At 39.1% G+C, this 27,736-nt stretch overlaps 1 long non-coding RNA gene across 2 annotated transcripts in view; it reads right to left on the bottom strand.

The window, feature by feature from the left end:
- Positions 1-1,481: 1,481 nt before the first annotated feature.
- LOC117069630 overlaps positions 1,482-27,736 on the bottom strand; it is a 37,438-nt gene continuing 11,183 nt past the window's right edge. The window contains exons 4-5 of one of the 2 annotated variants that reach the window (XR_004431609.1): positions 22,529-22,627; positions 1,482-2,093 (exon numbers count right to left, since the gene is read on the bottom strand). This is a non-coding gene — a long non-coding RNA (uncharacterized LOC117069630). Of the gene's footprint in view, positions 2,094-19,634; positions 20,433-22,528; positions 22,628-27,736 lie in introns of those variants that run through there. The other variant, XR_004431608.1, reaches the window with a different exon arrangement.

Raw genomic sequence — 27,736 nt, 5'->3', positions numbered from 1 at the left:
CATTAGTACTTTTATAATGAGTTTTAAAAATTATGTCTTTTTTAGAAAATGGGAGTCTTTTTAAAAACCTACAGTAGAGAGTTTTCAAAACATTAGAAAAGTCAATAATCAATACTAGTATGTTTGTAATTTCTTTACTTTTAAGTTTTTCCTGCTTTCACAAACTTCCACAAGTAAATAGATGTGAAATGTCTTAAAGTTCTTAAAGTTAAGCATTCCTTTTGCAACAAAAATTGAACTGTTAAAAATAAATTCAATAAGTAAATTTAGAAAATGATTTATACTCTAATATCCCAAACTCTTCACAAGGAATTAAGAATTTTCTTCAACAATAACATCCCAAACACAATTTTATGGACAAGTGAGATTATGCATATTTTTGTCTAGAAACTAATAAAAAGGCACTAACAGCATTACCTTCTGTAGTGCTTAACACTTTTCAAAACAATTTTATTTCATTTAATCCTTACAACTGCTTTGGAATTAAATTGGACAGAATTTATTATTCCTGCTTTAGACAAGAAGAGGCTCAAGAGTTAGAATTTTCTTGGAGTTGTGGCCGGGTGCGGTGGCTCACACCTGTAATCCCAGCACTTTGGGAGGCTGAGGCGGGCAGATCACAAGATCAGGAGATGGAGACCATCCTGGCTAACACGGTGAAACCCCGTCTCTACTAGAACTACAAAAAAAAATTAGCCGGGCGTGGTGGAGGACGCCTGTAGTCCCAGCTACTCAAGAGGCTGAGGCAGGAGAATGGCATGAACCCAGGAGGCAGAGCTTGCAGTGAGCTGAGATCACGCCACTGCACTCCAGCCTGGGCGACAGAGTGAGACTCCATCTCAAAAAGAAAAAAAAAAAAAAAGAATTTTCCTGGAGTTGCATAGGTTTCTCTCTCTCTCTCTCTTTTTTTTTCCAGATTCCAAACTACTTTCAAGAATTTTCTAGAAGGCTTTGAGGCTGATGTGTGGCACATGAGTTTATAAATAAGTTTGGGCAGCTGTAGTGATTCTGCCACTTGCATCCCTTCTACTGTGTCCCTGCTCTTTGGTGTACTGCATGTCTGTCTGGCACATCTGTCACTCTTGTGGGCCACCTTATCCATGGCCAGGGTGAGGCCTGTGTTGGATGCATTGGATGTTTCCTTTGTTTTTAGAAAAACCTAGGCAGGAATGGTACATCTCATTTTGAGTTCATTTAAACATATTGTGGCAATGTAAAACTAAGACCAGACACTTTTGAAAACATTTTTTTCATGGAGTATCAAATTTTAACAGTATGATTTTTAGTATCTGATTACCTTTGGCTTATTATCAGTCAGTAAACATGATGTTTAGAGTGATGAGGAATAAATAACATTACTTTGAACCACCCTCCAGACCTTATTATATTCTACCATGGTCACAAAATATTAGACCTTTCCATTAGAATATGATGGAATGGTTACGTGCAAGATTGTAAGACACTATTACAAGATCTGCTAAATACATCTATAGGTCAAAGACTGGGGGAGGGGGAATAATCTACTTGAAAGCTGTGGAGAAAAGATGGACAAAACACGAGGGAATAAATAAGAGTTGGGTTTAGAGAGAAGAACCAGACATGATTTTGTTCAAAACTTCATTCTTTATTCGCAATAAATTAAAATAAGGTGGATTTTTTTGATGAGTCATAAGATAGATGTTGCATGAAAGGGCACTGGAATCAACAGGCACAAAATAAGATGGCCAAATACGGAAAAATGATCATAGGTAGAGCATTTGTTCCAGTTGCCTTTTATCTTTTACACCTGTGTTTGAATTCATCCAAACTTGCGTAAATCCTTTACACAGCTGTCGAAATTGCACCTGAAAAAAGGCTGAAGTAGTCTCAGACGGGCTAACATTTCATCATCCTGAATACTTAAACCCAAACAGGTTTAAACACTTTGCCAAACCCAAGGATAACGGGCTTCCCATTGATCTTCGCTCTGCTCAAATGTTCAACTGTGTGTGCCAAAATGTACACTGCAGCCTGCATTGTGTAGATTTCAACAATTTTTAGCTGCAGACAAGCTCAAAAACAAAGTTTTAACGATGGCAGTTCTCCTTTAAAATCTACAAGGAAACACATCAAGGAAACACATATAAATCATATATATAATTAGATAAAGAGCAGTTGGCCATTTGTACAAACAGGTCTTCTAAATTTATTTTTTCTTGTAAACAAATAGTTTAATTTTGTATAATTCTGAAAAGAGCTAGTCACATTTCTGGTATTTTCACTGGACTATTTCTGATGTGTAATCTGACCTCCACAATCTTATCACCTTTAATTTGGGGTCTATAATTAATTTTTTCCATTAATAAATTATAAAGGTATATATCAACATTGTAATAAAATTCACACAGCACAGAAAGATATAGAAGTAACAGTACAAGTCCTCCTTTACTCTGTTTCCTCCAAACTCACCTCCCCAGTGGTAACCTCTTTCAACAGTTTGATGTATATCCTTCCAGATCTTTTGTAAAATGCATTAATTTGCATATGTGTGTCTGTGTAATTATGAATAAGTTCTATCATAACATACTATGAATAAATACTATCATAACATTCTGCCATGATCTTTTCCTTAGAATATAATGTATTATCAATCTTTAAAAATTTGTCCAGCCTAATCAGTGAAAGGTGGTATCCCTGGGTGTAGGATTTTCTCTGGGTGGGGACTAGATGCACTTAAACTATTTTCTTCAAACTTAATTCTCCACTCTCTGCTTCCTTGTTCATACTAGCAAAAGTTGGGAGGCTTTGTTTCTGGCTAAACATGGCACTAAGAGGAAGTGAATCTGAAAGCTGACCATGAAGAAAATTTGGGGCTTGCCTTCATTATGGAAAAAAGAAAGGAAATTCCACATAAGGGAGCTTTTTTCTCTGTGCAAAGCCATAGGAACCTGAGTGCCTTCCTGTTTTCTTGGTCCAGACTATCTGGAGCTATCTTTATGGCTAACCTGATCCATGTTTTTTCCATTGTTTTTTCCACTGTGCTCTCACTAAGGACTACATTCAGTTATACATGTATTTTTTATTTTTTGAGACAGAGTCTTGCTCTGTCGCCCAGGCTGGAGTACAGTGGCAAAATCTTGGCTCACTGCAACCCCCACCTCCTGGGTTCAAGTGATTCTCATGCCTCAGTCTCCTGAATACCTGGGATTATAGGCGTACACCACCACACCGGGCTAATTTTTGTATTTTTAGTAGAGACGGAATTTCACCATGTTGGCTAGGCTGGTCTCAAATTCCTGACTTCATGTGATCCACCTGCTTCAGCCTCCCAAAGTGCTAGGATTACAGGCGTTAGCCACCAAGCCCGGCCCAATTCTACATTTTAATGGGCTTCCCCTTTGGCATGCTTCCATACCCCTACTGGAATGTTTATTTCTCCTCCTCAAAAGGAGTTTCTTCGTAAGGGAAAAGATGGATTTCCCTCAGTTTGGCAGAGAAATCCCCAGAGCAGACCCTTGCCTGAACTTTGTAAGTTGATTTGAAAATCATTATCAAGAGATTTGGCTGCTGGGGGGGAACTTGAGAGAAACCTGATTGGCAAGATAATCGCCAGGCCATTGAAGATGGCATTGGTGGGAAGCTGAGGGTTAGTGGGTGTGATAGAGTCAAAAGACAAATTGGTGTAAGCAGAATATCTCCAATGTTGAATAATGAGGTTGAAAACCTGACGATGTAACAGTGCTTTTAGTATTTGGCTTTTGGATCTGAGCCAGTATAAATTAAGGACAGAGTCCTGATAAAATGAAGTGACCTTCATTAATTATGCCACCACGTGCCATTTATTGTCTTTCAGCTTCAAGCCCACCCTTCTATATTCTTTAATTGATGCTGAGACTGGGCCCTTGCAAACAAGTCGGCTTTGCCAACTGGCTCCCTATGAGGCTTTGCCATTGGGGGATGCTAAATGGAGAAGACATGCCACTTCTTGTTTGCTCTGGGCTTCCTGTTTCTGTGACCATCACCCAGCCTCACTTCTTTCTCAAACCTGGAACCAGTACTTGATTTCAGGAGCAGCCACGGACTCCAACCAGCAGTTTTTCCAACACTCACAGAATCTGTTTTCTCCCATCCCCAACTCCTGAAATACCAGCCCCACAGCTGAGATGCTCCCTTGCTCAGAGATTTGAGTTTTTCAGCTCCCTGCAGGCCTACTTTCTAAGTTTTAATACATCTAATCTCTTCTCTTTGCTTCCAAAGCCTTAAGGTTGGTAGTTTCTTCCTGTAATTGTAACCTCTGTGATATCTTAATGTTTCCCTGTTGAATGTTCTGCTGTTCAATATCTAGTTAACAGTTCTTTATGGTACCCTATTTCTGTCTTTTTACCAGACCCTGACTAACACAGGCTCTTCCAAGATGAAGAATAAAGGGGAAACTCATGAGTTTCTATGTCATTCAGGAATGACACAGAGGTCTTCATTATGTGGGAGTGGTGAGAATATAGGGGAAGAGGTACATTTGACAAATGTCAGGTGGGAAGGAACCAATAGGACTTGATAATTAGAAACAGGGAGTGAAGACAGAGGGCAGTAGAATAGGTGAAGTTTTCATCCTGGTGGTTGGGAAAATGATATTGCTTTAGAATACTGGGGAAGTTGGGAAAAGAAGTAAGTCCAGGTAAGGGACATACAAGTGGAAATATTTTAAAGGCACGTGGTAAAGTGGAACTGAAATTCAAGGGAGAACTGGAGAGGTGACCTCAACAGTGAGTGTGGAGACTGTGGCTTAGTTCCCTGAGGATGTGAGGATGGAACAGCAGTTGGCAGGTAACTTGCAGAAAGGGGCTTAGTCTAAAGTCCAGCATGTAGCCTCCTGCCCATAACAAACACAGATAACCTTCTTTTTAATAACCTGTACAGGTTAGGAAGAACAGGAACTACAGGACCATTATTTTAACTAGAAGGTATTAGTGATTATTTGAGATTCTGTTATTGCTTGCATAAGAAAACTTCACTTCTGGGTGAGTCAGTCAAATGGAGTGTCAAGAAACAATGTTGCCTTTAATTTTTTATGATGGAAGCAGATGAGCAAGCTACATAAACAGCCACTTTACATGAGCAGAAGACTATGAAACTTGTTGTCATCAAATAAAACACACAGCAAAGCTCATCTGACACACGTTTGATAATATTCACAGTTGTTATTGTGCTACATTGTAACTAGGCACAGGTGCTAAGAAGTTCTTGTAAAGCATTGTAATTCATATTGATGAAAGTCAAACCAGCTTTTTATACTTTCTACTTTTTAACTTTATCTAAAATGGATCTCTCAGAAGTTTTCATTGATATCATGTACTATCAATTAAAATCCATCTCTCAAACATGTATTGAGTTGTTATTATTTTCCAAGTATTGTGCTGGGCTCTGGGGTATAAAAATATGAACAGAATTGCCAAAAGTTGAGTTTATGTGTGCACTTAAATCTGAATCACATGTACGCTCCTGAGTGATCCACACACGTTTCTGCATAATGGTCCTGTATCCTGTACTCTGCATTCTCCTTGAGTAAAAGTATGACTTCTTCTGATACCGTTTCTTTCTTCAGTTGACAACCTTACTCCTCCCATGCCTGCCTTTTTCTAGCCCTCTGTGGGGCATGGAGGGGTTCTCCACCAGCATTTCCCATTCTAAGTTTCCTGGAGGGTAGGTGTCTTGACACGAGAGAACTTGGGCTCGTGAAGTTGGAATAATAGACACACGGTAGACTGGACGGCATAGGCAGTAGAGAAACACAGGAAGAAGGGGCTTTTCCTCCGTAGAAATGGACTGTCTTAACAGAAGGGAGAGGTAAAGGTTAGGAGGAAGAGCCTATGTTAGGGCTGGGAAAATAGCAGGGAGCTGACTAGGATAGGACATGTGCTTGAGTAGGATGGTTTCCTGCCAGAAGAAACTCTCACCCAGCAACTCTATGGGAGGGGCCCTGAGTAACAGAAGCTGGTATAGTCTCTAACCTGTTCCCTCAAATAAGACAGAAAAACATATTTGAGAGAGATGCTGAAGAACATTGTCCCCTTATTTTGGCCCCTTGTGAGTCAGTCCAGATAAGTTAAATAATGTCGCTGTAATAAACAACCTTCAGATCTTAGTGGTGCAGCACTACAAAGATGTATGTCTCCCTTAGTTTGCACACCCATCATAGGATGGCTAGGTGCTTTGCTCCACGTCATCCTCACTCAGGATGCAAGCTGACAGAGCCTCCACTATCTGGGAACATCATTGATTTCTCAGTCAAGGGGAAGGAAAGCACAAAACACACACTAGCTCCTAAAGGATCTACCCAGAAACTGCGTAAGTCACTTCATTTCCATGTCATTAAAGTAAGTCACACACATGATAATGCCATTCTTCAAGGTGGCAGAGAAGTATACTTCTACTATTTGCCCAGAAGTAACAGCACTAGAAACATCCTTCCTAAGATACCTATGCATTATACAATGAGTTACTGTTGACTCTTAAGGAGCAACTCTGTGGGTAGGAATAGTGTGATTTTCCAGGGTCACTGGAATGCGAATCTTCCACTGTCCTTGAAATATCTTTTTTACCTATTTAGGGATACATGGAGTTCCTTTAATAGCACATAGTATTATATGTGTTAAGTAAGAAAGGCTTAAAATATCTAATAAAGTAATAATGCTTGTTTATATGGTTACAAATCTGGTCCTTTGCGTTTTGCTAAAAGGGAAGGACCCTCTGCAGGGCATGAAAGACGAGGTGCTCTGCTGAGTACTGAGCATCTCTAATATGGGAGGGAGCTGTGGCCGGGCGCGGTGGCTCAAACCTGTAATCCCAGCACTTTGGGAGGCCGAGACGGGCGGATCACGAGGTCAAGAGATGGAGACCATCCTGGCTAACATGGTAAAACCCCGTCTCTACTAAAAAAAATACAAAAAACCAGCCGGGCAAGGTGGTGGGCGCCTGTAGTCCCAGCTGCTCGAGAGGCTGAGGCAGGAGAATGGCGTAATCCCGGGAGGCGGAGCTTGCAGTGAGCTGAGATCTGACCACTGCACTCCAGCCTGGGCCGCGACAGAGCGAGACTCTGTCTAAAAAACAACAACAACAACAACAACAAAAACAACAAAAACATAGACTCTGGAGCTAGACTGCCTAGGTTGAATCCTCCCTTTACCATTTAGCACTTCTGTGACCTTGGGCAATTCCATATTCCTCTGTGCCTCCGTTTACTTATCCAAAAAATAGAGATAAAAATAGTGTCTACCTCATAGGGCTGTGAAGACGAGTTAATGTTTGCAAAGACTAGCAAAAGGTCGCTGTCTATAAAAGCATTGGTTAAATAAATAAACTATTTTATTTAGAGTTTATTACCAAGTAGTCTCATTTACCAAGAGGAAACTAGGGCTCACAGAAATTAAATAATTTTCTTGGGGAGAGGAAAGATCCAACATTTATACCACTTCTCTCCAAAATCCATGTTCTTTGTTTTACAACACATTGGGGGCTGGATAACAAAGTCAAAAGGAGAGAAAAACATAGAAATGTAAGACATGAAAAGCAAGCTTTTCCAGCTTCTCAACATTGCCTTCACTTGCACCCAGAAGTTTTCATGTTCTTAGTAGCTCTTCCATAGGAACTTGTCAGTGAGCAAAAACTATTGCTCCACATAAGGTAGATACTGCCTGGTGCTCTGGGACAGGAACATTGTCACTGACTTTTTTTTTTTTTTGATGATGTCTCGCTCTGTCACTAGGCTAGAGTGCGGTGGTGTGATCTTGGCTCACTGCAACCTCCGCCTCCTGAGTTCAAGTGATTCTCCTGCCTCAGCCTCCTGAGTAGCTGGGACTACAGGCACGTGCCACCATGCTCAGCTAATTTTTGCACTTTTAGTAGAGATGGGGTTTCACCATGCTGGCCGGAATGGTCTCAATCTCTTAACTTTGTGATCTGCCTGCCTCAATGACCTGTTAAAGTTACAGTAACTTGGAGCACTTTTCAGCCACTGCCCAAGCCTTGAGGATTTGACAATCTTATGTGAATAAGCATAATTTCTCCATGTATGAAATGTTTGAAGTATGAGTGGCACATTTTCACCTTGAAAGAAAAGTCCTTTTGAACATCCTCTGGTCAGTAAAAGAGCAAGATAAATTCAGTGTGTTTCAAATATTAGGTGTAAAAGATAAGTGGGAACAAATGAAGACTTTCCCATGCCAAGTTGCCAAGAGCCAAGAGATTTGCATTCTGAATTCTCACCTTCTTTTCTTTTTTTTGAGACAGAGTCTCACTCTGTTGCCCACGCTGGAGTAAGTGGCACCATCTTGGCTCACTGCAACCTCCGCCTCCCGGGTTCAAGCAATTCTCCTGCCTCAGCCTCCCAAATAGCTGGGACTACAGGCCCACGCCACCATGCCCAGCTAATTTTTGTAGTTTTAGTAGAGATGCGGTTTCACCATATTGGTCAGACTGGTCTTGAACTCCTGACCTCGTGATCCACCTTCATCGGCCTCCCAAAGTGTTGGGATAACAAGCGTGAGCCACCGTGCCTGGCCTCACCTTCTCTTTTTAAAGAACCCGTATGATTATAAGAAGGAACTACTGTCTAGTGGTTAAGAGCAAACTATGAAGTCAGAAAGCCCAAATTTGAATCCAAGCTTTATCACTTACTAGCTTTGTGTTGGTCAGTTTTCTCATTTAAACAATAGAGATTATGACATTATAGTTGCCTCCCAATAGTCATCCCACCTCCCTAGAACTCTGCACAATGTGCTTTGGGTGAAACTGACCCAATCCACAGCTTCAGGAGTGGGTCCCTATTAGTCTCAGCCAATCATTGTATTCCCACCCTTTGTCCCAATGACGATACCAGGGATGTGTAGATAACTCATGCCTCTGTCCGAAGCTCTGTATAGAAAGCCAGTTTTGTTCATTGGTTCTGAGATGATATCCATTCTCTTGAATGCAAATGAGAAAGCATGTAGGCCTGACTATTGCTGGCAATGTTTATGATGAGGGGACTCAACCTGGTGACAAATATAACACATGGAGGAGAACAGAGCTGAGGGAACTGCAGAGAAATTGATCTAAGCACTGATAAGGTTGTACCTGAAACTCCCAATAGTGATGGAATTTTGGGTTATATGAGCAATAAGTCTCCCTTACTTGTTAAGCCAGTTTGAGTTATTTGCCATATAAAGCATAACAATTCGTATGCTTACTTCTAGAATGGTTTTGAGGATTAAATGAGACTGTATGAGTAAATTTCTTAGCAGAGTGCCTGGTGTGATCTAAGACAGTCTCCATCATGGCAGTACAATTACTGTCACATAGTTGGGGAGAGGTGGGAGGCTACAGATAATGACATGTAACCAAGCCCTGGGGATAGGGTGGTGGTGATTTTTGGTGCAGAGGATAGGAATTAAGAATAGAAGCAATCACTTAAACCTTCTATTTCATCAATCTCTCCAGCTAATTACTAATTAGTTTACTATTTAATTGGTAACTACAGCTATTAATTATGTTAGGAAATAAAAAGGTTTATAAATATGCAGTCTTATATATTGTATAATTTAGAATCATGAATCAGAAGGAGATATGTGATTTGCTTGTCAATTCAGAGAGCTTCAGGTCTTCAGGATATCTCAGGGAATGGAGCGCGGCAGAGCTCTTAAATATTTGTCAACAGTTGAGTGAATGGGAAAGCAGAATTTTTAAAATAACACCACCACTGAAGTAAAATCAGTTGAGATCACAGTGTTGCCACAGTCTTCAGCTGCGAGGGAATGTAGGGGCAGAAACCTGTCTTTCTGAGGCATGGGGGTGAGGGACTGCTCTGGGCCCCTCTGGGAGTTCCAGGGACTGGGGCCTGAGGAAAGGGTGCTATTGACAGCCTGGAGAAACAGGGAGACAACGAAGGGGGAGTGGAGAGATAATGAGCTCTGCGTCTGACATGTTTAGTTTTAGGAGGTGGTGGGACACCCAAGTAGAGATATTCTGCAGACAGAAAGAAATATGGGACTGAAGAGAGGGTGAGAGGTCACGGCTGGGGCTGGAGATTGGGAGTCATATGCATTCAGGTGGTAATTAAAGCCATCTGACGGGAGCTTCCATGAGGAGTGTGCTGTGAGGGAACAAAGCCCATGGCCTCAAAATGAGCCTTGCTGGAGGAAAGAAGGAAAAGAGAGGGAAATGCACTCACAGGAGGTTCAGGAAAGAAATGATGAGAGAGGAAGCAGTCCACAGAGTATGGCTCTTATGGCCCAGGGCAAAGAGGAGATGGACGCAGACCCATAAAAATACTCACAGAAGTTGGAAAAGCTATAAAGAGCGATTAGGCAATTGGATGTTTCCATCATTTTACAGACATTATTTAGAAGGAAGCAAAGGCCATTTGCCCTCAAAAGAGCCAAAGAATCACTGGCTTAAGCTGAGCAATTTGGGGGAGGCAAAGAAGATTCTCAGTGCCTTCCTTTTCTACCTGAAAAAGAAATATCAATCAATTTGGGAAGTTTATAAGGCTAGTCAACACTCTTAGATGATATAAATGAGAAATTCTCATTCATCATAATGTTATGGAGATTATCAGCATAATGTTACTAAGATTATTTTTAAAAGATATTTCTTGAAAGTTATGAGAAAGAGGACATGATGAGGGAGTATTGCTTACTGGGATAAACCGTGCACTAGGGACCCAAGCATTAAGAAAAAATAAAAACAATTGAGAACTACTCTCTTATACATGTAAATGTCCAGTGAATTCATCCACAGAAATGGTGCCATTGAAACTAGCTAAGCAGACCAAACTGTAGAAGAGGCTATAAGGTTATGGTCAGAAAACAGACACTTATTTGTTTTTTTTTCCTCCATGACAGAAGTTAGTGGTAAGTCTTATTTTTATACCCTAATGTATTTTAATAATGCCAGGTGTGATAACTTACTGATTTATTCAATTCATAGTCCTAAAGGAATTTTAGAGTGACAAAGCGCTGGGAATTGTATCCCTTTAATAGCTTAGCAAGTCCCTTTAAACAAGATGTACATTGATAATGAAGTGATGATAAGATCACTTCCTCGGGGACCTCCAGAGCTGGTGTGTTGATTAAGGTGGTACAGGATAGCTAAGAGGACTGCAATTACAACCCTTGCCCAGCCATTAAAGCAGGCCATAAAGTGCTAGGCTAGAACATGGCTTTGTCAGCGTTAGCATTTAACTCCTGGTGGTAACCAATAGCTGTTCCAATATGGAGGAAGGCAGCCATATTTACATAATGAATCAAAGTGTTTGGGTAAGGTGGACATAGCTGCTTAGAGAGAGAGCTGGGTTGGGGCCAAGGACAAATGGCTTCCTTACACACTAAAAGCATAAAATTTTGCTCTGAGGCATGAGGTTTGTTTCGCTCTAACTTTTGCATTTATAATTTAATACAGCATTGATTTTCCAGGCCCCTTTAAAATTCCATTAATTGAACTTGATTGAACTATTATAAAATTTAGACTGCTTTACAGATGCAGAGGAAAAACATGACAAAACTAGACTAGCAGGGGCAGAGAAGGGGGAAGATTGGAAAGAATGGGATGGGGATGGGGATGAGGGCTGATGGGGAAGAAATAATCTCTGCCTACTCTTGGAGGTTACAATAATCTTTACTGTATTTCAGAGAGAAAAGGGAAAAAAGGGAACAAAAGAAGAGAGATGGATCTAATATTCACTAAATGGGTTTTTTTGTCTGTTTTCTGAGGAAGTCTTACTCTATCGCCCAGGCTGGAGTGCAATGGTGCCATCTCAGCTCACTGCAACCTCTGTTTCCTGGGTTCAAGTGATTCTCAGCCTCCCGAGTAGCTGGGATTACAGGCATGAGCCACCATACCCAGCTAATTTTTGTATTTTTAGTTGAGATGGGGTTTCGCCACATTGGCCAGGCTGGTCACGAACCCCGATCTCAGGTTATCCGCCTGCGTTGGCCTCCAAAAGTGCTGGGATTACAGGCGTGAGCCACGGTACCTGGCCCACTGAATGGTTTTTATGACCCAGATCTAGCATATTTTCATTCATCTAATTCTTTAAGGTGTGTATTAATGTTCCATTTATAAATAAATGAATGAAGGCTCAGATTATTTTCATAACTTGTTCAAGGTAGTGGCAGGGTCAAAATCTGAAAAAAAGTCTTTCCTCTCTTTCTTCACCCTTCATCCTTTCCTTCCTTCTGTCTTTTTTTCTTCTTATTTTCTTTTTCTGATTTTTTGGGGGCCTTGTACGAGTGATATAGGAATGAGCTTGAATTTCCATGTACCTTATCTGTGGCAGATACTGACTTGCTGCATGTGTGCCACTTGTTCAGCTGTATCTTGCCACACTTGCTATCACCAGGGCAAGCAGCATGCTATGCCAGTGGCAGCAGAATACTCTGGAGGTGCCCAGGCATCTTTCGTGGTCCCAAGTGATTTCCACACATAAGACTGCTTCCATGTCATTCCGTACAAAGGCAATATGTGCTCCTATATCTGACAATGACCAGGCTGGGTATTAGGACCCATATCTCAGATTGGAAGTTGTGGCTAAACTCTGGGCTTAAGGAGAAGAAGGCAGAAGTGCCATGCAGAAACAGCTCAGAATTCAGAAGGAGGATGAGACCAAAGTCCAGTTTCACAATGAGTCCTGTACAGGAGTGAGGGTTGGAGAAGGAGAGTTGCACCTGTGCCTCACCCATGGCCTATTACATCCCAGTCCTGGTTGTAGCAAAAGGATTGGAGGTTGGTCATCTAACACAGGGACCTAGGGATGAGGGTGGTCTAACTGAACTCAGCAAGTGGGGGAGGTATTGGAGAATATTAAGGTGTGGGGGTTGGGGAAGGATTAGTCAGAATTCTTATTAAAAATGAATTTTATTAACAAGGCAAATTGAATGGATAGTAAGGAATTAGAAGGTCCATATTCACTAGCACCCACGAGAAAGCCCAAGAGGTTTTTGTGTTCCTGAAAAAAAAAAATTCCAGGCTAACTAGGGGTGTGTGTACCAGTAAGGGGAGAAGAGATTGGTTGATTCTGGCACTTCACCAGTTTGACACCAGATGAGCATCTCCTCCTTTCTGTTGCCGTATGGTGACAGTGTTATATTCAGGTTCAACAGAGAGGACAGGGAGAAACTTTGACCCTCTGGCCTCTTCTCTCACCAGAGCTCTAACACTGGTACTCAACTGGGGGAGATTTTGTCCTCCGGGTAGGGTTGCCAGATAAAATACAGGATGCACAGCTAAATTAGCATTTTAGCTAAACTACAAATAATTTTTAGTATAAATATGTACCAAATATTGCATGATACATACTTATACTGAAAGATTATTCATTACTTATCTGAAGTTCAGAATCAACCAGGTGTCTTGTACTTTCGTTTGCTAAATTTGGGAATCCTATGCCCAGGGGATGGGCAAGGTCTGGAGACATTTTTAATGATCATGACTGGGAGGGAGATACTGCTGGCATTTAATGCATAGAGGTCAAGAATGCAGCCCTAAATATCAGTAGTGGTGAGACTGAGAAGCCCTGCTCTAAGACAACCTGGCTGGCCAGCATCTTAGTGTGTAGCTCCAAGATCCAAACCCAACCAAAGTAAATTCACCTCTCTAGCATGCTGTGTGCCTGTGTTTAAGTGGAATTCTTAATTAGTGCCTAGGCATAGTGGGGAGAAAAAATTAGATACCCAAATTATGCTTCTTCCATGATATACTAGTTGTGTGATTTTGCATAAGGTACTTAACCTTTCTTTTCCAGAGTTTTCTAACATATCAAATGAATAAACTAATAACACTAACTTATCATTCCTGGGTGTTCCTAATATGATTTGTCTCTGTGTCCCTACCCAAATCTCATCTCAAATTATAATCCCCATGTGTCAAGGGAGGGATCTGGTGAGAGGTGATTGGATCATGGTGGCGGTTTCCTCCATGCTATTCTGATAGTGAGTAAGTTCTCACAGGATCTGATGGTTTAAAAGTGTGTGGCTTTCTTTGCTCTCTCTCTTTCTCTCCTGCTTCCATGCAAGGTGTGCCTTGCTTTCCCCTTTGCCTTCCTGAGGCTTCCCCAGCTATGTGAAACTGTGAGTCAATTAAACCTCTTTTCTTTATAAATTACCCAGTCTCAGGTAGTTCTCCATAGCAGTGTGAAAATGGACTAATACAGTGCCTGTGAAGATTAAATGGGTATTATATACAAAGTTTAGAACAGTGTCTGGAACACAGAAAACTCTCAATATACATAAGCTGTTGTTACTGTTACTATTGTTCCTAATTTAGAAAAGAAAATAAAGAAATCTCTTACTACTTTAAGTATGCTTTGAATATATGTAGTTCATAATTCCCTTCATTTTTTTATGAGCCACCATTTTAAGGTTGACAAGGAAAATACAAAATACTCCATTTAAATTTGAATTTCAGATAAACAATGAAAAATATTTTAGTATGTCTCAACTAAGTATGCATAGACATACTAAATTAATCAATCAATCCATCATTGTTGACCTAAAATTCAGGAGTAACTGGGCATCTTGTATTTTTATTTGCTAAGTGAGGCAACCCTACCTATTTTGGGGCAGAGGGGATTTGTGTGTGCCCTTGACCTTTTGTGAGCATGTCTCAGTGTGGTCATTTCTGGAGTGTGCTTGTAGGTGTGAGCTGAAGAAGCATAAAGGGCTACTCCTCTTTAAAGACAATGGAGCAGCATAAATTGTAAAGGTGACATTTGTAATGTTGCTAAATAGCTTCCTGAAATCAAACCCTGACATTGTGTATCATCAGTTAATAAAAAATACGTGGCACTCAAAATAATAGGCACACAAAATATTCTAGAAAACTACCTTGTTCTCATATTGTAATGATATTCTTATAATCCAATGCAAAGATCAGCAAACGTTTTCTGTAGCGGGCCAGATAGTAAATATTTTAGACTTTGGGGAGCATGTTTGGTTTCTGTCGTATATTCTCCTCCTCTTCCTTTTTTAGATAATCACTTAAAAATGTGGGAATGTAAAGTAGTACAACCTCTATGGAAAATGCTATGGAGATTTCTCAAAGAACAAAAAATGGATCCTTCTATTCAATTCAGCAATCCCACCACTGGGTATCTACCCAAAGGAAAATAAGTCATTATATCAAAAAGATACCTGCATGTTTATTGCACCACAACTCACAACTGCAAAGTTATGGAATCAACTTAAGTGTCCATCAAGTGATGTATGGATAAAATAAATGTGACATACGCGCACACACACACACACACATACACCATGGAATACTACTCAGCCGTAAAAACAGCAAAATAATGTCTTTTGCAGCAACTTCGATGGAACTGGAGGCCATTATCCTAAGTGAAGTAACTTAGGGATGAAAAACCAAATACCACATGTTCTTACTTTTAAGTGGGAGCTAAACTACTGGTATGCAAAAGCATGCAAAGTGGTATAATGGACACTGGAGACTCAGAAACAGTGAGGGTTTTGGGGCTGATGCATAAAAAATTACTTGTTGGATACAGTGCATACTAGTCAGGTGATGGGTACACTAAAAGCCCAGACTTCACCACTGTGCCGTTCATCCATGCAACTACAAACTGCTTGTACCCCTAAAGGTATTGAAATTTTTAAAAATTAATTTTAAAAAAGTAAAAACTATTCTTACCTTGCAGCTGGACAAAAACAGGACAGGGGCTGGATTTGGCTAGTGGACTGTGGTTGTGGACCCTCACCATGTGAGCAGTGAGCTGATGTAAGGAACTTTGATGAGGAATATTTATTCATAATTATCATGTTTATGATAGAAGGAAAGTTAGCATCTACTTATAATTAATTAGTACTTATTTAGCATTTAAAATAAACAAGGCACTATTCTATGTTTTGTACATATATTAATGAGCTTAAACCAAAACATGGACAGTGTAGGTAGCAAGCTCAAGGCTATAAAAGTTATATAAGGAAGTGGTGAAGCTCAGATTTGAACTCACCCAGTCAGCTCCAGAGTCTACAACCTTAACCATGATGCTACATTTTCTCTTACGAGAGTTGTAACTACTTTAAAAAATGTATAATCATTAAACATTGAACACAGGTATCAAAATATCACATGCCCTGCCAAAATATGTGCAACTACTCTATTTCAATTAAAAAATTTAAAAAGTAAACTAGAAAAAAGTATATAATGCTTTTGCCCCCATCTCTTTTCATCTTTCAAGCAGCTACATATTTCAGATTTCCTCATATCTGGGAATATTGACCAGATTGGTGGGGCCATTTTCTTATTCTTCACTCACCACATCTTGAGAACACTCTTGGAAAGAATATATCAAGCAGTTTAAAAAGCAGAAAAACAACAAATAGGTGAAATATGAAGATGACCAACCTTTCCTCTCTCAAGCTCCCCAGACTTTGGGGGCTCTTCTTTTTGTTTATTTTGTTCATATTTGCTGGAGATGTATTTGAGTTTCACTGCATCTGCCACCTACTCCAAAACATTTGGGATCCTGATGTGCCAGTCCAGTGGGATTACAATTCAGTGCAGGACCTCATACCCTTATAGGATGTTTCTTCACCTCTGGCATATCTTTAGCTGGGTGCTGGCTTTCCTTAACTGAGCCCAGTGTATGTTGTATACAGGGATCAAAATATCATATGTACCCCCAAAATATATGCAACTATTATGTATCAATTTTTTTAAAAAAAGCAGACTAGAAAAAAATGTATAATATTCTTGCCTCCATCTCATTTCATCTTCCAAGGTCACATTGTAGACCTAGCCTTTGTGGAAGGCAAATAAACAACATCTTAATCTCTTCCTCTTGCCCAATCCAGTTTATCTTTTTTCCTTCACCAGACTCCTTTATTTTTTGGCTCTCCCCTTTTAGTCTGTGGACCACCTATACTGTTTCCTCCGTGATACTGGGTACCCAGTAGTAGACTTCCTAGATAAATTATCAGCTTGCTATGACATGATTTTGTACATGTTCATTGAAATAAAACATAAATGCAGAGAAGTATAGGCCATAGTAATTTTGAAATATGCTATACATATCATGAAAGAGTGTAATTAGCCTATTCTTCAACAGATACTATTTTAGTTTAATCTATTTTTATCCATCTCCCCTCTAAGACAATTCATGTGAACTCAGAAATTTAATATTCTTGGAGATTTTTTTGGCCCGATTTCTCTTCAAGTGATAGAATATGGTTTCAAAAATTATGTTTTGACTGATGAAGTTATTGATTGATTCCACAGATCACTTGGGTAGTTTAGCTGCATATTTATCATTATAAAATGATATCTCAATCTCTTGGAGGTGTTGGAAGCCCTTAATGTATCTGTAAGGTGATTATTCTCTCTTGGGTGTGCCTCTAAGTAAAGCTTCCTCCATTTATCCTGTTTTTCTCCTAGCAGAGGAGTGCTCAACCTTCTGAATACTTTGAGAGAGGGTGTGCATGTGTGTGTGCTGTGCGAGGTGATGGTGTTGGTGGGATGAGAGCATAATGTGTAACCCCATGGCCCTTCATGTGCTTTCATTTGCCACTGAAAACAAATTGCATTGGAAGTAAAGGAAACATGAGTCTTCATAGTTGTTCCACTTGGTACAGCAAACTTTTATGGAATTGGGAAACTTGATTAAAATGATTTCACTGTAATGCTTTTAAGAATTTTAGGCCGGGCACGGTGGCTCAAGCCTGTAATCCCAGCACTTTGGGAGGCCGAGACGGGCGGATCACGAGGTCAGGAGATCGAGACCATCCTGGCTAACACAGTGAAACCCCGTCTCTACTAAAAAAAAAAAGACACACACACACACACAAAAAACTAGCCGGGCGAGGTGGTGGGCGCCTGTAGTCCCAGCTACTCAGGAGGCCGAGGCAGGAGAATGGCGTGAATCCGGGAGGCGGAGCTTGCAGTGAGCTGAGATCCGGCCACTGCACTCCAGCCTGGGCGACAGAGCGAGACTCCGTCTCAAAAAAAAAAAAAAAAAAAAAAAAGAATTTTAGACAAGAAAATTAAAGCATATAATTCTGGAATGACATAAATATAGGCTTTTTTTTTTAACTTATTAATCTATTTTTACTTCTTGTGGTGCAACTCATCCTCCCCTCCATCCACATCATATACCGTTTGGGTTTCAGGTAAGTAGATCTACATGTATACAGCATAGTACTTTTCTTTAAGGTCACAACAAATCCTGAAAGAAAAGCTAAAGTTAAAATGAAATTACTTTTTTCCCCCGATAGATTTGCTCCAATATAGTGTGATCCAAATAGTGGATACTCGATAAATAAATGTTTATTTGATATGCAAGAAAAAGCCAAGGTATTTTTCAAATGCAGATGCAGAGTGGACACTTGGTCCCTTAGCCTATAGTGTTCATTCAGATAAGGTGTAACTATGGGGTTAGGACAGCAGGAAGTGATTAATTTTCTTAGGTATTTAACATGGTCCTTTGAAGGGGATCAGCTTTTGAGTCTTTACGATTATATTTATTGCAGTGGTGCTTCCCTTCTATGTTTAGACATGAAAGTGAATGTCACTGTTGAACAGTAAACACAGGAGAATGACAATGTGACAGAAGTATGTAAAGTATTTTGTAATTCAGTAGGAGAATCAAAGTCAGCTTCAGTTCTTTGCATTCTCAGGGATTCAGAAAGGATTAGATAACAATAGTTAGAACCTATGCCAGAGAGTAACTGAAGGATAGCATTCCTTGAACCTCAGAAACCTGGGTGAAAGGAATTGGGCAATTAAGGTCTTTAGGAAGTCTAATGGGGTCATTTGTGAATGCCATCTTCATGGAACTTGGCAAACTGTCATCTCAGAGATCAAGGGAGGTCACTGATGTGAGGGTTGGAGGAATGAAAGTGGAGTGACTGTTTCCTGCCAAGTGTGTTTAAAGGCTCTTAACTCTTGTCTGAAGGTAGCTACAGATTTTTGTTTTATTTTGTTTTCAACCAGGGAGCTAAAGATACATGTCTTTGTAAAGTGAGCTCTCCTGGTTTTCCACCAAAGTTGTATTATATCCAAAGAGCCTATATTTGTTTTCCCCTTTATGCAATTACTAAATATTTATTAAATATAAATGATGTGTCATGCTGAAGATAAAAGTATAATGTAAAAAATTGTTTTACATTAGCTTAAACTTTCAAATACATTCAGGCTAGTACTGATTCATTAAAAATATGTATGGGGGGATTTCCTATTACTCTGGGTAGGCATGGAGGAATTTGATTTTTTTGGTGTTTTTGAGACGGAGCCTCGCTCTGTTGTCCCGGTTGAAGTGCGCTGGCACAATCTTGGCTCACTGCAACTTTCACCTCCTGGGCTCGAGCAATTCTCCTGCCTCAGCCTCCCAAGTAGCTGGGATTACAGGCTCCCACCACCATGCCCCGCTAATTTTTGTATTTTAGTAGAGATGCGTTTTCACCATGTTGGCCAGGCTGGTCTCGAAATTCTGACCTCAAGCAATCCACCTGCCTTGGCCTCCGAAAGTGTTGGGATTACAGTCATGAGGCACCGTGACTGGCCCAAGGAATTTGAAAGTAGGAAAAAGTAAAATTACAATATTTAATTCAAGAGTGTTGTATATTTTAGGTGGGGCTATGACAGTAAGTGTAAACAATGATGAGGAATCTGAAAACAAAGTCATCTGAAGAGAAAGGGAAGGAATTAAATGGAAGGAAAGAATATTAAGCAGATGCATGAGAGCTGTTTTCAAATATCTGATGGACTGCCTGGTAGAAGAAAGAATTAATTTTTTCTCTTCATGTACAACAAATGGATATGCATTATAGGAAGCTAATTAACTTTATAAAGGAAATAGTTTTGAGTTGACCTGGGAAGGGTCTTCATGATTTTACAAGCACACAAGGATAAGGTGGGCAGCTTGTAGCCATTGAAGGTTTATGATAAAATAGCAATGTGTTAATAGTTTTTAGTGTGCATTTTGCCAAGGTATACAAAGATTTGGAGCACAGGAGAACTTGTCATAAGGGATGTTGCCTGGCAGCTACTGTAACCCATGTGTGATATAATAGATACTCTCCTAGGATGGTGGAGGTGGGAATGAAGAGGAAGCTTGTATTTGAATGATATTTTCATGAAACATAAACAAGACTGTGAAAGGCAGATGAGGAGAATGAAAGAGAAGGAGGAGTCTAACATAACCCCAGGACCATCATCTGGGTTGTGGGGAGATTGTTGGTATCACTGACAGAGTCAGGAAAGCCACGCGAGGGAGTCACATTATGGGTATTTTTGAAGAAGAGAAGGAAGAGAAGGGGAACAAGGGGAGATGCAGACATGCATAAGTTTTCTTGTAGGGGTCAACTTGATTTTGGCAATTACCCAAGTGGACAGACATGGTAGTCAGTCTGAGATTTGGAATTGGCTCAGGTGCAGATTCAGATGTGGAAGAAAGCTCCTGGGGCAAACTCCTGCAAAGGAGAGGGAGACAGAGGTGAGGGAGGGAGCTTGTGTAAACCCTGTTGTAATGGGCATTTAGGGTCTTTTGATAGTTTGCAGCAGTTTCTGAATCTGTGTAGGAGGGGGTTCGTGGCATGGGAGGATAGAGGGCTATAGGGGTTCTTATATCCAAATTAGCCTACACTTTCTGACAGGTTCCTCTTTCATTTCAGAGAGAGACTAAAATAATAGCAACTCCTAAAACCTCAGTTTGCTCCTCACAATATCCCAATGAACTATTTTACTTTGGCTTGGGCGTAGCTAAAGAATCATGACTGTTATGAATGCTTTTACAGCAACTCTTGCTTTTCACTCTTAACAACTCATAAAGAGAAAGCCTAACTTTTCTTTAAAAAATACATCTAGCAACAAATGCCTCTTGCGGGATCGTCTGCTCCATAAGGTTATCACCCACCCTGTACATTAACCTCATGATTTCTCAAGAATACAGGAGTGACGGTTCAACAAAGGGTAGGCTTTTTATTTTGTTGTTTCTATCCATAGAAATGTGAGCACATTATTTTCCAAGAGACCCACAAAAGGATGTCAATGGAACTACATTAAGGCAAGTATGGGGGGGCTATAGTATACAGATACACATTTAATTCCAGTTACTGTAACACCTGGCTAAAGCTCTTTTGGAAGAACTTTGATGATAGAAACAGACTTATCTGTACAATACCAACCGCTCCTTATTAGTATTATTTGGGGTATGATTTCTTGCATTTTAATGAAGTTATTCTTTTAGGACTGGAAGAGAAGTGTTGACTAAGTGTTAAACAATTGAAAGCCATTGTTCATAACACAGTTTTACCTTTGGGACTGAGAAGTTCTGTTTTTATAATTCTGAATAATCATCAGGTGATTAGTGAAGCTAAACACATTCCAATCAATTGATTTACTCCTCTTGGCAGATATAGGCCATGCTGATCGGATGATGATAAATTTAGATAGGTACCTCCCTGTCAATTTAGTATTAATGCTACTTTTAAAAAGCTCCTGTTTTATTCATAGAAAGTATAAACATTGAATTCTGTGGTGGCAAGATTTCTCAAAAGTTTACTTTGGTTACTCAAAATATTTATGAATGTGTATAGCCAGCTTTAAACTGTTTTGAAATATAATTCTTATAAGTTATTATAAACAGAAATCTTCTTTTGAGGCATCATACACTTTCAGATTATCATAAACCAAACTGGAGCTGTTTAAAATAAGTATATTATGTTTGCAGCCAGTTATTTCTGTTTTCATCAAAAAACCCTTTCCTAATTCTTCAGAAGAAGAGAAGTAACAATTATAAACCTCTGGGGCCCTGGTGGCTAAACTATAAAGATAGAGAATGATGGTCTTTTTTTTCCCCCCTTGTTAGTGTTAAAAATATCTGCAAATGGACTTGTTAGTGGTCAAGTAAAAACCATTTGGATGGTAACTTTCATCTACACAACAGGAAATTTCATGGTTCACATCTATTACCTACCACATATGTGTCTGAATCCAGAGGTGGCCTCAAGTGGTGTTTTTGATCGAAATGCGAACCCAGCTGCAATGTGCTCTAATATTAGCAAAGGGGACCTGCTTTCCTAAAGGGAGGATGATTTAAGGCTCTATTTCTGTTGTTCAGCAAATGCTGTTAGAAGTAGCAGAAGGTTACCCTTTTCCCATCACCTTAATTCCAAAGATACTCACAGACCTGACATTAGGCTGTTGGCTACTCGTCAAAAGACTTCTCTGTCAAAACGAATTCAGCTGATGAGCCATGAACACGCTTACAGTCAGATAATAGATGAAAGAGTCTCAAGATAAACGAGGTGCTTATAAATACCGGCCAAAGTTGTTTAAAAGAGGATGGCAAAGGCCGTTAATTCTCGTCAGGCAGTTTCAAAAGGCAGGGGATACTTGACTTCTTACTGAAGAGCACACTATCTTACCTCTGTGTGAGGGTGGGGCTCTGATGCATGTAGAAAGGGTGAGAGGCCTTTTAGAACTGATGCTAAACCCCATGTTCTCCCGAAGGGAGATAGGGGAGTTTTTTTTTTTTTCTGAGTATGATAAAGGACTTTGTACCTACCTTTATGGGCTAACATTTTGACCAGGTTATATCACACAAAATACTCTTGTTTTTCCATGCTTGGTTCTTTGTCTTCCACCCTGAAAGCTCAAATGATATCTGTAGAAGATAAACATTGATAAACTTTTCTTTTTAGTAGCTGATCACATCTAAACTCAAATTGAATACTCTTCTTGGTGATGTCTTATTTCTATCTTCACACTGTAGAATGTGGTTTTAAAAATATAGGTAAAAGTACAGGTTGTCCACACTTTTCTTTTTCACTGAAATAGCCAGTATGCCTCAATTTACAAGTAAGTTGCATTTGGGGTTGGTATCTGTTAGTATGATTTATTAATAACACAAAAATTTTAAACAATATTTAAACTTTAAAAAATTGCCAATTGGATTGGGATATCTCCCTTCTCTCACAAACATAAAAGGTTACATTTGCTTAGAGTTTGCCAAAGGAAAGACTTTTCATAGCTTTTCTTTTTCCTTTTGATGGGCAGTAAGTTTAAAGCTCAGAAGAATGCAGTCAAAACCAAATTTGAAAGATAAAAGGAAGGGTGTTAAAATACAATTCTCCGAAAAGGAGATCAGAAACCCAGATATTGGGATTCTAGATAATTCAAAATGCCTCACACAAGTTAAGAATCTTCCTGCAGACTCATCTGCTGCAGCCAATTTCATTTTTGCTTATCCATTCATTCAGCAAACATTTCCCGAGTGCTTATCTGCATGTAGGTGTTGTGCTGCAAGCTGTTTACAAAAAAGATGCAGGCACTACTCTCAAAGAGTTTGTCTTCTAGTGATGGGGGTGGTTGGCTACCACCGCTCGGCAGTGTGGACTAGACACACTGGGAAAATGAACAAAGTCCACCAGCTCAGGCTGGGGGAAATCAGGGAAGGTATCCTGCATGAAACACACCTGCACTTCTGGAGTCTAGGAGAAAAAGCACAAGAACAAGTTAGCTGTGGAGTTCGGGGAGAGAGAGGCGAGGGGTAGCAGGGGATGGAGGACAGGGCCAGCCTCGCCTGCCCATCTGAGCTTTGTAGTTAGACCATGACACAACTGCCTGAAACTCTCAAGTGGCTTCCCACATCACTCGAGGAGCAGAAACCTAAAAGGCCCTACACAGTTGGCTCCCTGCCACCTCTCTGATCTCTGACTCCACTCCAGTTCCTATCAGCTTATTGTCATTCATTTCTCAAACCCTCCAGGGTTTAAGCACTATTTGTTCCTTTAGGACATTCCTTATCTACAGGTCTGTTTGGCTCACTCACTTATCTTCTTCCACTTTGCTCAAATGCTACCTTCACAGTTAGGCTTTCTCTGAACACCTTACTGAAAATGGCAATCCCCTTCCTTCATCATCCTGCCCCCAACTTTTTCCCTATCCCCTTTCTCTGCCTCAATTTTCCCCAGTTGCTCTTATTGCCATTAGACTTTCTATGTATTTGACTTATTTGTTTATTAAATGTAAGCTCTCTGAAGGGAGAGATTTTAGCCTGTTTTGTTCCTTGAGATGCAGTGCCTATAACAGTTTCTGATTATGTAATAGGCACTGAAAAATATTTTTAAATACATTCTAATACACTTATGCTTCTGGCAAAGTTGAGTAATTGGCACATGTGACTTAATTTAACTTTGCACATGAAGGAAAACAAAAATAAATTCTAATGTTATAAAATTATATTTTGCATATTTTACTCGTTTTATATAAGCATTTTATTATATACATTTATATATCATTTCTCCTATACATTACTACAGATGCAGAAATATCTCTTGTGAACAATCAAGGACCATTCCAGGATAAGTTTGACTATATATGATTTAGGTTTTAGTTGGTTATGGAGCCTAATTCCTATGTAAGATGCAACTCCCTGTGATTCTGAAGACAATGTGGAGGCTCTGAAGGATTTTAAACAAGAGTTTGACCGGATCAGATTTATATATTTGGAAAGATCACTCTGTCTGCACTGGAAGCACACACTGGAAGGGGACTGTATTAGAGGCAGGGCAATTGTAGAATGTAGCCAGATTCTCCCTGAGAGATGATGATGCCCTCCACTAAGGTAATGGTAATGAGGATGGAAAGGAGTATATGATTTGAGAGATATAAAGAAATAAGATTTACAGAACTTGTTGTTGAAACTGTGGATTTTAGCTAGCTGTTCTGTAAAGACTTTTCCAGTTGTACAGCGTATCCACATATCACCAAACTAGAAAAGGGGTCCTGAAACATGTTTGCAAAATTGTGCTTATCTATAGTTTATGGCTGTGTAAACACAGATGTTGGTTAAGACTAAAACTAAGTAACTGGGGATGGAGAGTGAAGGCAGGAAAACAGAGTTAGATCAATGTTGTGATTCTAAACAGAACACGATGTTAGTGAAAATAAAGATGCTCCACTTAAGCCTATAGTAAACCATCAATTCAAAATAAGGTGTGCTTGCAAAATCATTTCTGGTTTCTTTTTTGGAACATGGGATATATTTCCTAAAGAGAGGAAATTCTAAGATTTCCAAGATGTGGTTTGGTTTATACCAAACTGTTTGAGTAAAAAATGTAGCTAGAAGGCATATTCATTAACATAAACAAATACAAGGAAGACTACTATTGTAAAGACATTAAATAATATACAAAATGTGTAATGCCAACAAGATATTTTAATAATATTAACTTTTAATGTTGGTCCTTGAATACTAGCAAATTTAATTACATGGAAATAAGGACATGAATGAAAACTTGGAGATTATAAAGTGAATTTCTGGGTTCTTTTAAAAGATATAGGACTGGATCCTTAGCATATGCAATGTAGAAGAAGATTAGGAATTTTGGATATGCAATGTATGTCAACTGAGTGGCATGGCTGCCAACACAGTTAATGTCTTAGACTATATTAGTAGATATATTATGCCTACTCTGGGGAAAGTGGTAATCTTACTCTATTTTGCTTTGATCAATCTGTACATGGATACATGGAGTATTGTAGTCAGTATTGGACATGACACTTAGAAGAGGACAAAGACAAGCTAAAGTGTGCTCAAAGTTGATAAATTAAGAATCTAAGATTACTGAATGACCAGAAAATGTTTAGGCTGGATACGAAGGGAATAAAAGATATGAAGGTATCTTGTGCAGGAAGAATTAAGGATCCAGTCCTATATCCTTGAGGTATGTACCTATATCCTTGAGGTATGTTCCTTCTACACCCAGGTTTTTGAGGGTTTTATTGTGAAGAGATGCTGAATTTTATCAAATGTGTTTTCAGCATCAATTTAAATAATCATATGGCTTTTGTCCTTCATTCTGTTGATATGATGTATCACATTGATCGATTTATACATGTTGAACCATCCTTGCATCTCTGGGATTAATTCCACTCTGTCATGATGAATAATCTTTACAGTTTGCTAGTGTTTTGTTGAGGATTTTTGCATCAGTGTTCATCAGAGATATTGGCCTATAGTTTTCTTTTCTTGTTGTGTCTTTTTTTTTTCTTTTTTGTACCAGCGTAATATTGGCCTCATAGAATGAGTTTCTAAGTATTTCTACTTCCTCTATTTTTCAGAATAGTTTGAGTAGGTATTGGTTCTTTTTTAAATGTTTGGTAAAATTCAGCAGTGATGCCATTAGCTCCTGGGCTTTTCTTTGCTGAGAGACTTTTTATTATGGCTTCAAACTTTTTACTTGTTATTGGTTTGTTCAGGCTTTGGATTTCTTCATGGTTCAATCTTTGTAGGCTATATATGTCCAGGAATTTATCCATTTCCTCTAAATTTTTCCAGTTTATTTGCATATAGTCGCTCATAGTAGCCACTAATGATCCTTTGAATTTCTGTGTTATTGAATGTAATGTCTCCTTTTTTATTTTTTATTTTATTTACTTGGGTCTTCTGTCTTTATTTCTTAGCCTAGCTAAAGGTTTGTTGATTTTGTTTATCTTTGCAAAAGGCCAACTTTTTGTTTTATTGATATTGTGTATTGTTTTCTTCATTTTGATTTCATGTAATTCTGCTCTGATCCTCATTATTTCTTTTCTTCTACTAATTTGGGGTTTGGTTTGTTCTTGCTTTTCTTATTCTTTAGGATACATTGTTAGGTTGTCTATTTGAAGGTTTTAAAACTTTTTTTTGCTGTAGGTACTTATAGCTATAAACTTCTCTGTTATTAATGCTTTCACTATATCTCATAGGTTTTCATGTTGTGCTTCCATTATCATTTGTTTCAAGGAAATTTTCAATTTAATTCTTAATTTTTTTCATTAACCCACTGGTCATTCGGGAGCATATTATTTAATTTCCATGTGTTTGTATAGTTTCCAAAATTCCTCTTGTTATTGTTTTCTAGTTTTATCCCATTGTGGTCAGAGAAGATACTTGATATTATTTCATTTTTTTTTTAATGTTTTAAGCCTCATTTTGGGGCCTGACAAATGGTCTCTCCTTGAGAATGATCCATGTGCTAAGGTGCAGAATGTGTATTCTGCAGCTGTTGAATGAAATGTTCTGTAAACATCTACTAGATTCATTTGGGCTATAGAGCAGATTAAGTCCAATTTTTATTTTAAATTTTCTGTCTGGATGATATGTCCAATGCTGAAAGTGAGGTGTTGAAGTCTCCATCTTTTATTGTATTGGGGTCTATCTATCTCTTTAGCTCTAATAATATTTGCTTTGTGTATCTGAATGATCCAGTGTTGGGTGCACATATATTTACAGTTGTTATATTCTCATGCTGAACCAATCCCTTTATCATTATATAATGACCTTCTTTGTCTCTTTTTATAGTTTTTGTCTTGAAATCTATTTTGTGTGATATAAGTATACCTAACCTGCTGTTTTTTGGCTATTCTTTGCAAGGAATATCTTTTATCATCCCTTTATTTTCAATCTATGTGTGTCTTTATAGGTGGAGTGTGTTTCTTGTAGGCAACAGGTCATGGGGTCTTGTTTTTTTATTTATTCAGCCACTCTGTGTCTTTTGATTGGAGACTTTAGTCCATTTACATTCAATGTTATTATTGATCAGTAAGGACTTACTCCTTTTGTTTTGTTATTTGTTTTCTGGTTGCCTTGTGGTCTTCTCTTCCTTCTTTCCTTCCTTCTTGTCTTCCTTTTAGTGAAAGTAATTTTTTCTGGTGGTATGTTTTAATTTCTAGCTTTTTGTGTATCTGTTGTATGCTTTTTTTGATTTGAGGTTACCATGAGGCTTGCAAA

Source organism: Trachypithecus francoisi, unplaced genomic scaffold (assembly GCF_009764315.1).
Source record: "Trachypithecus francoisi isolate TF-2019V2 unplaced genomic scaffold, Tfra_2.0 Lachesis_group3, whole genome shotgun sequence".
Taxonomy (NCBI): domain Eukaryota; kingdom Metazoa; phylum Chordata; class Mammalia; order Primates; family Cercopithecidae; genus Trachypithecus; species Trachypithecus francoisi.
This window is presented reverse-complemented; position numbering and strand designations above follow the sequence as displayed.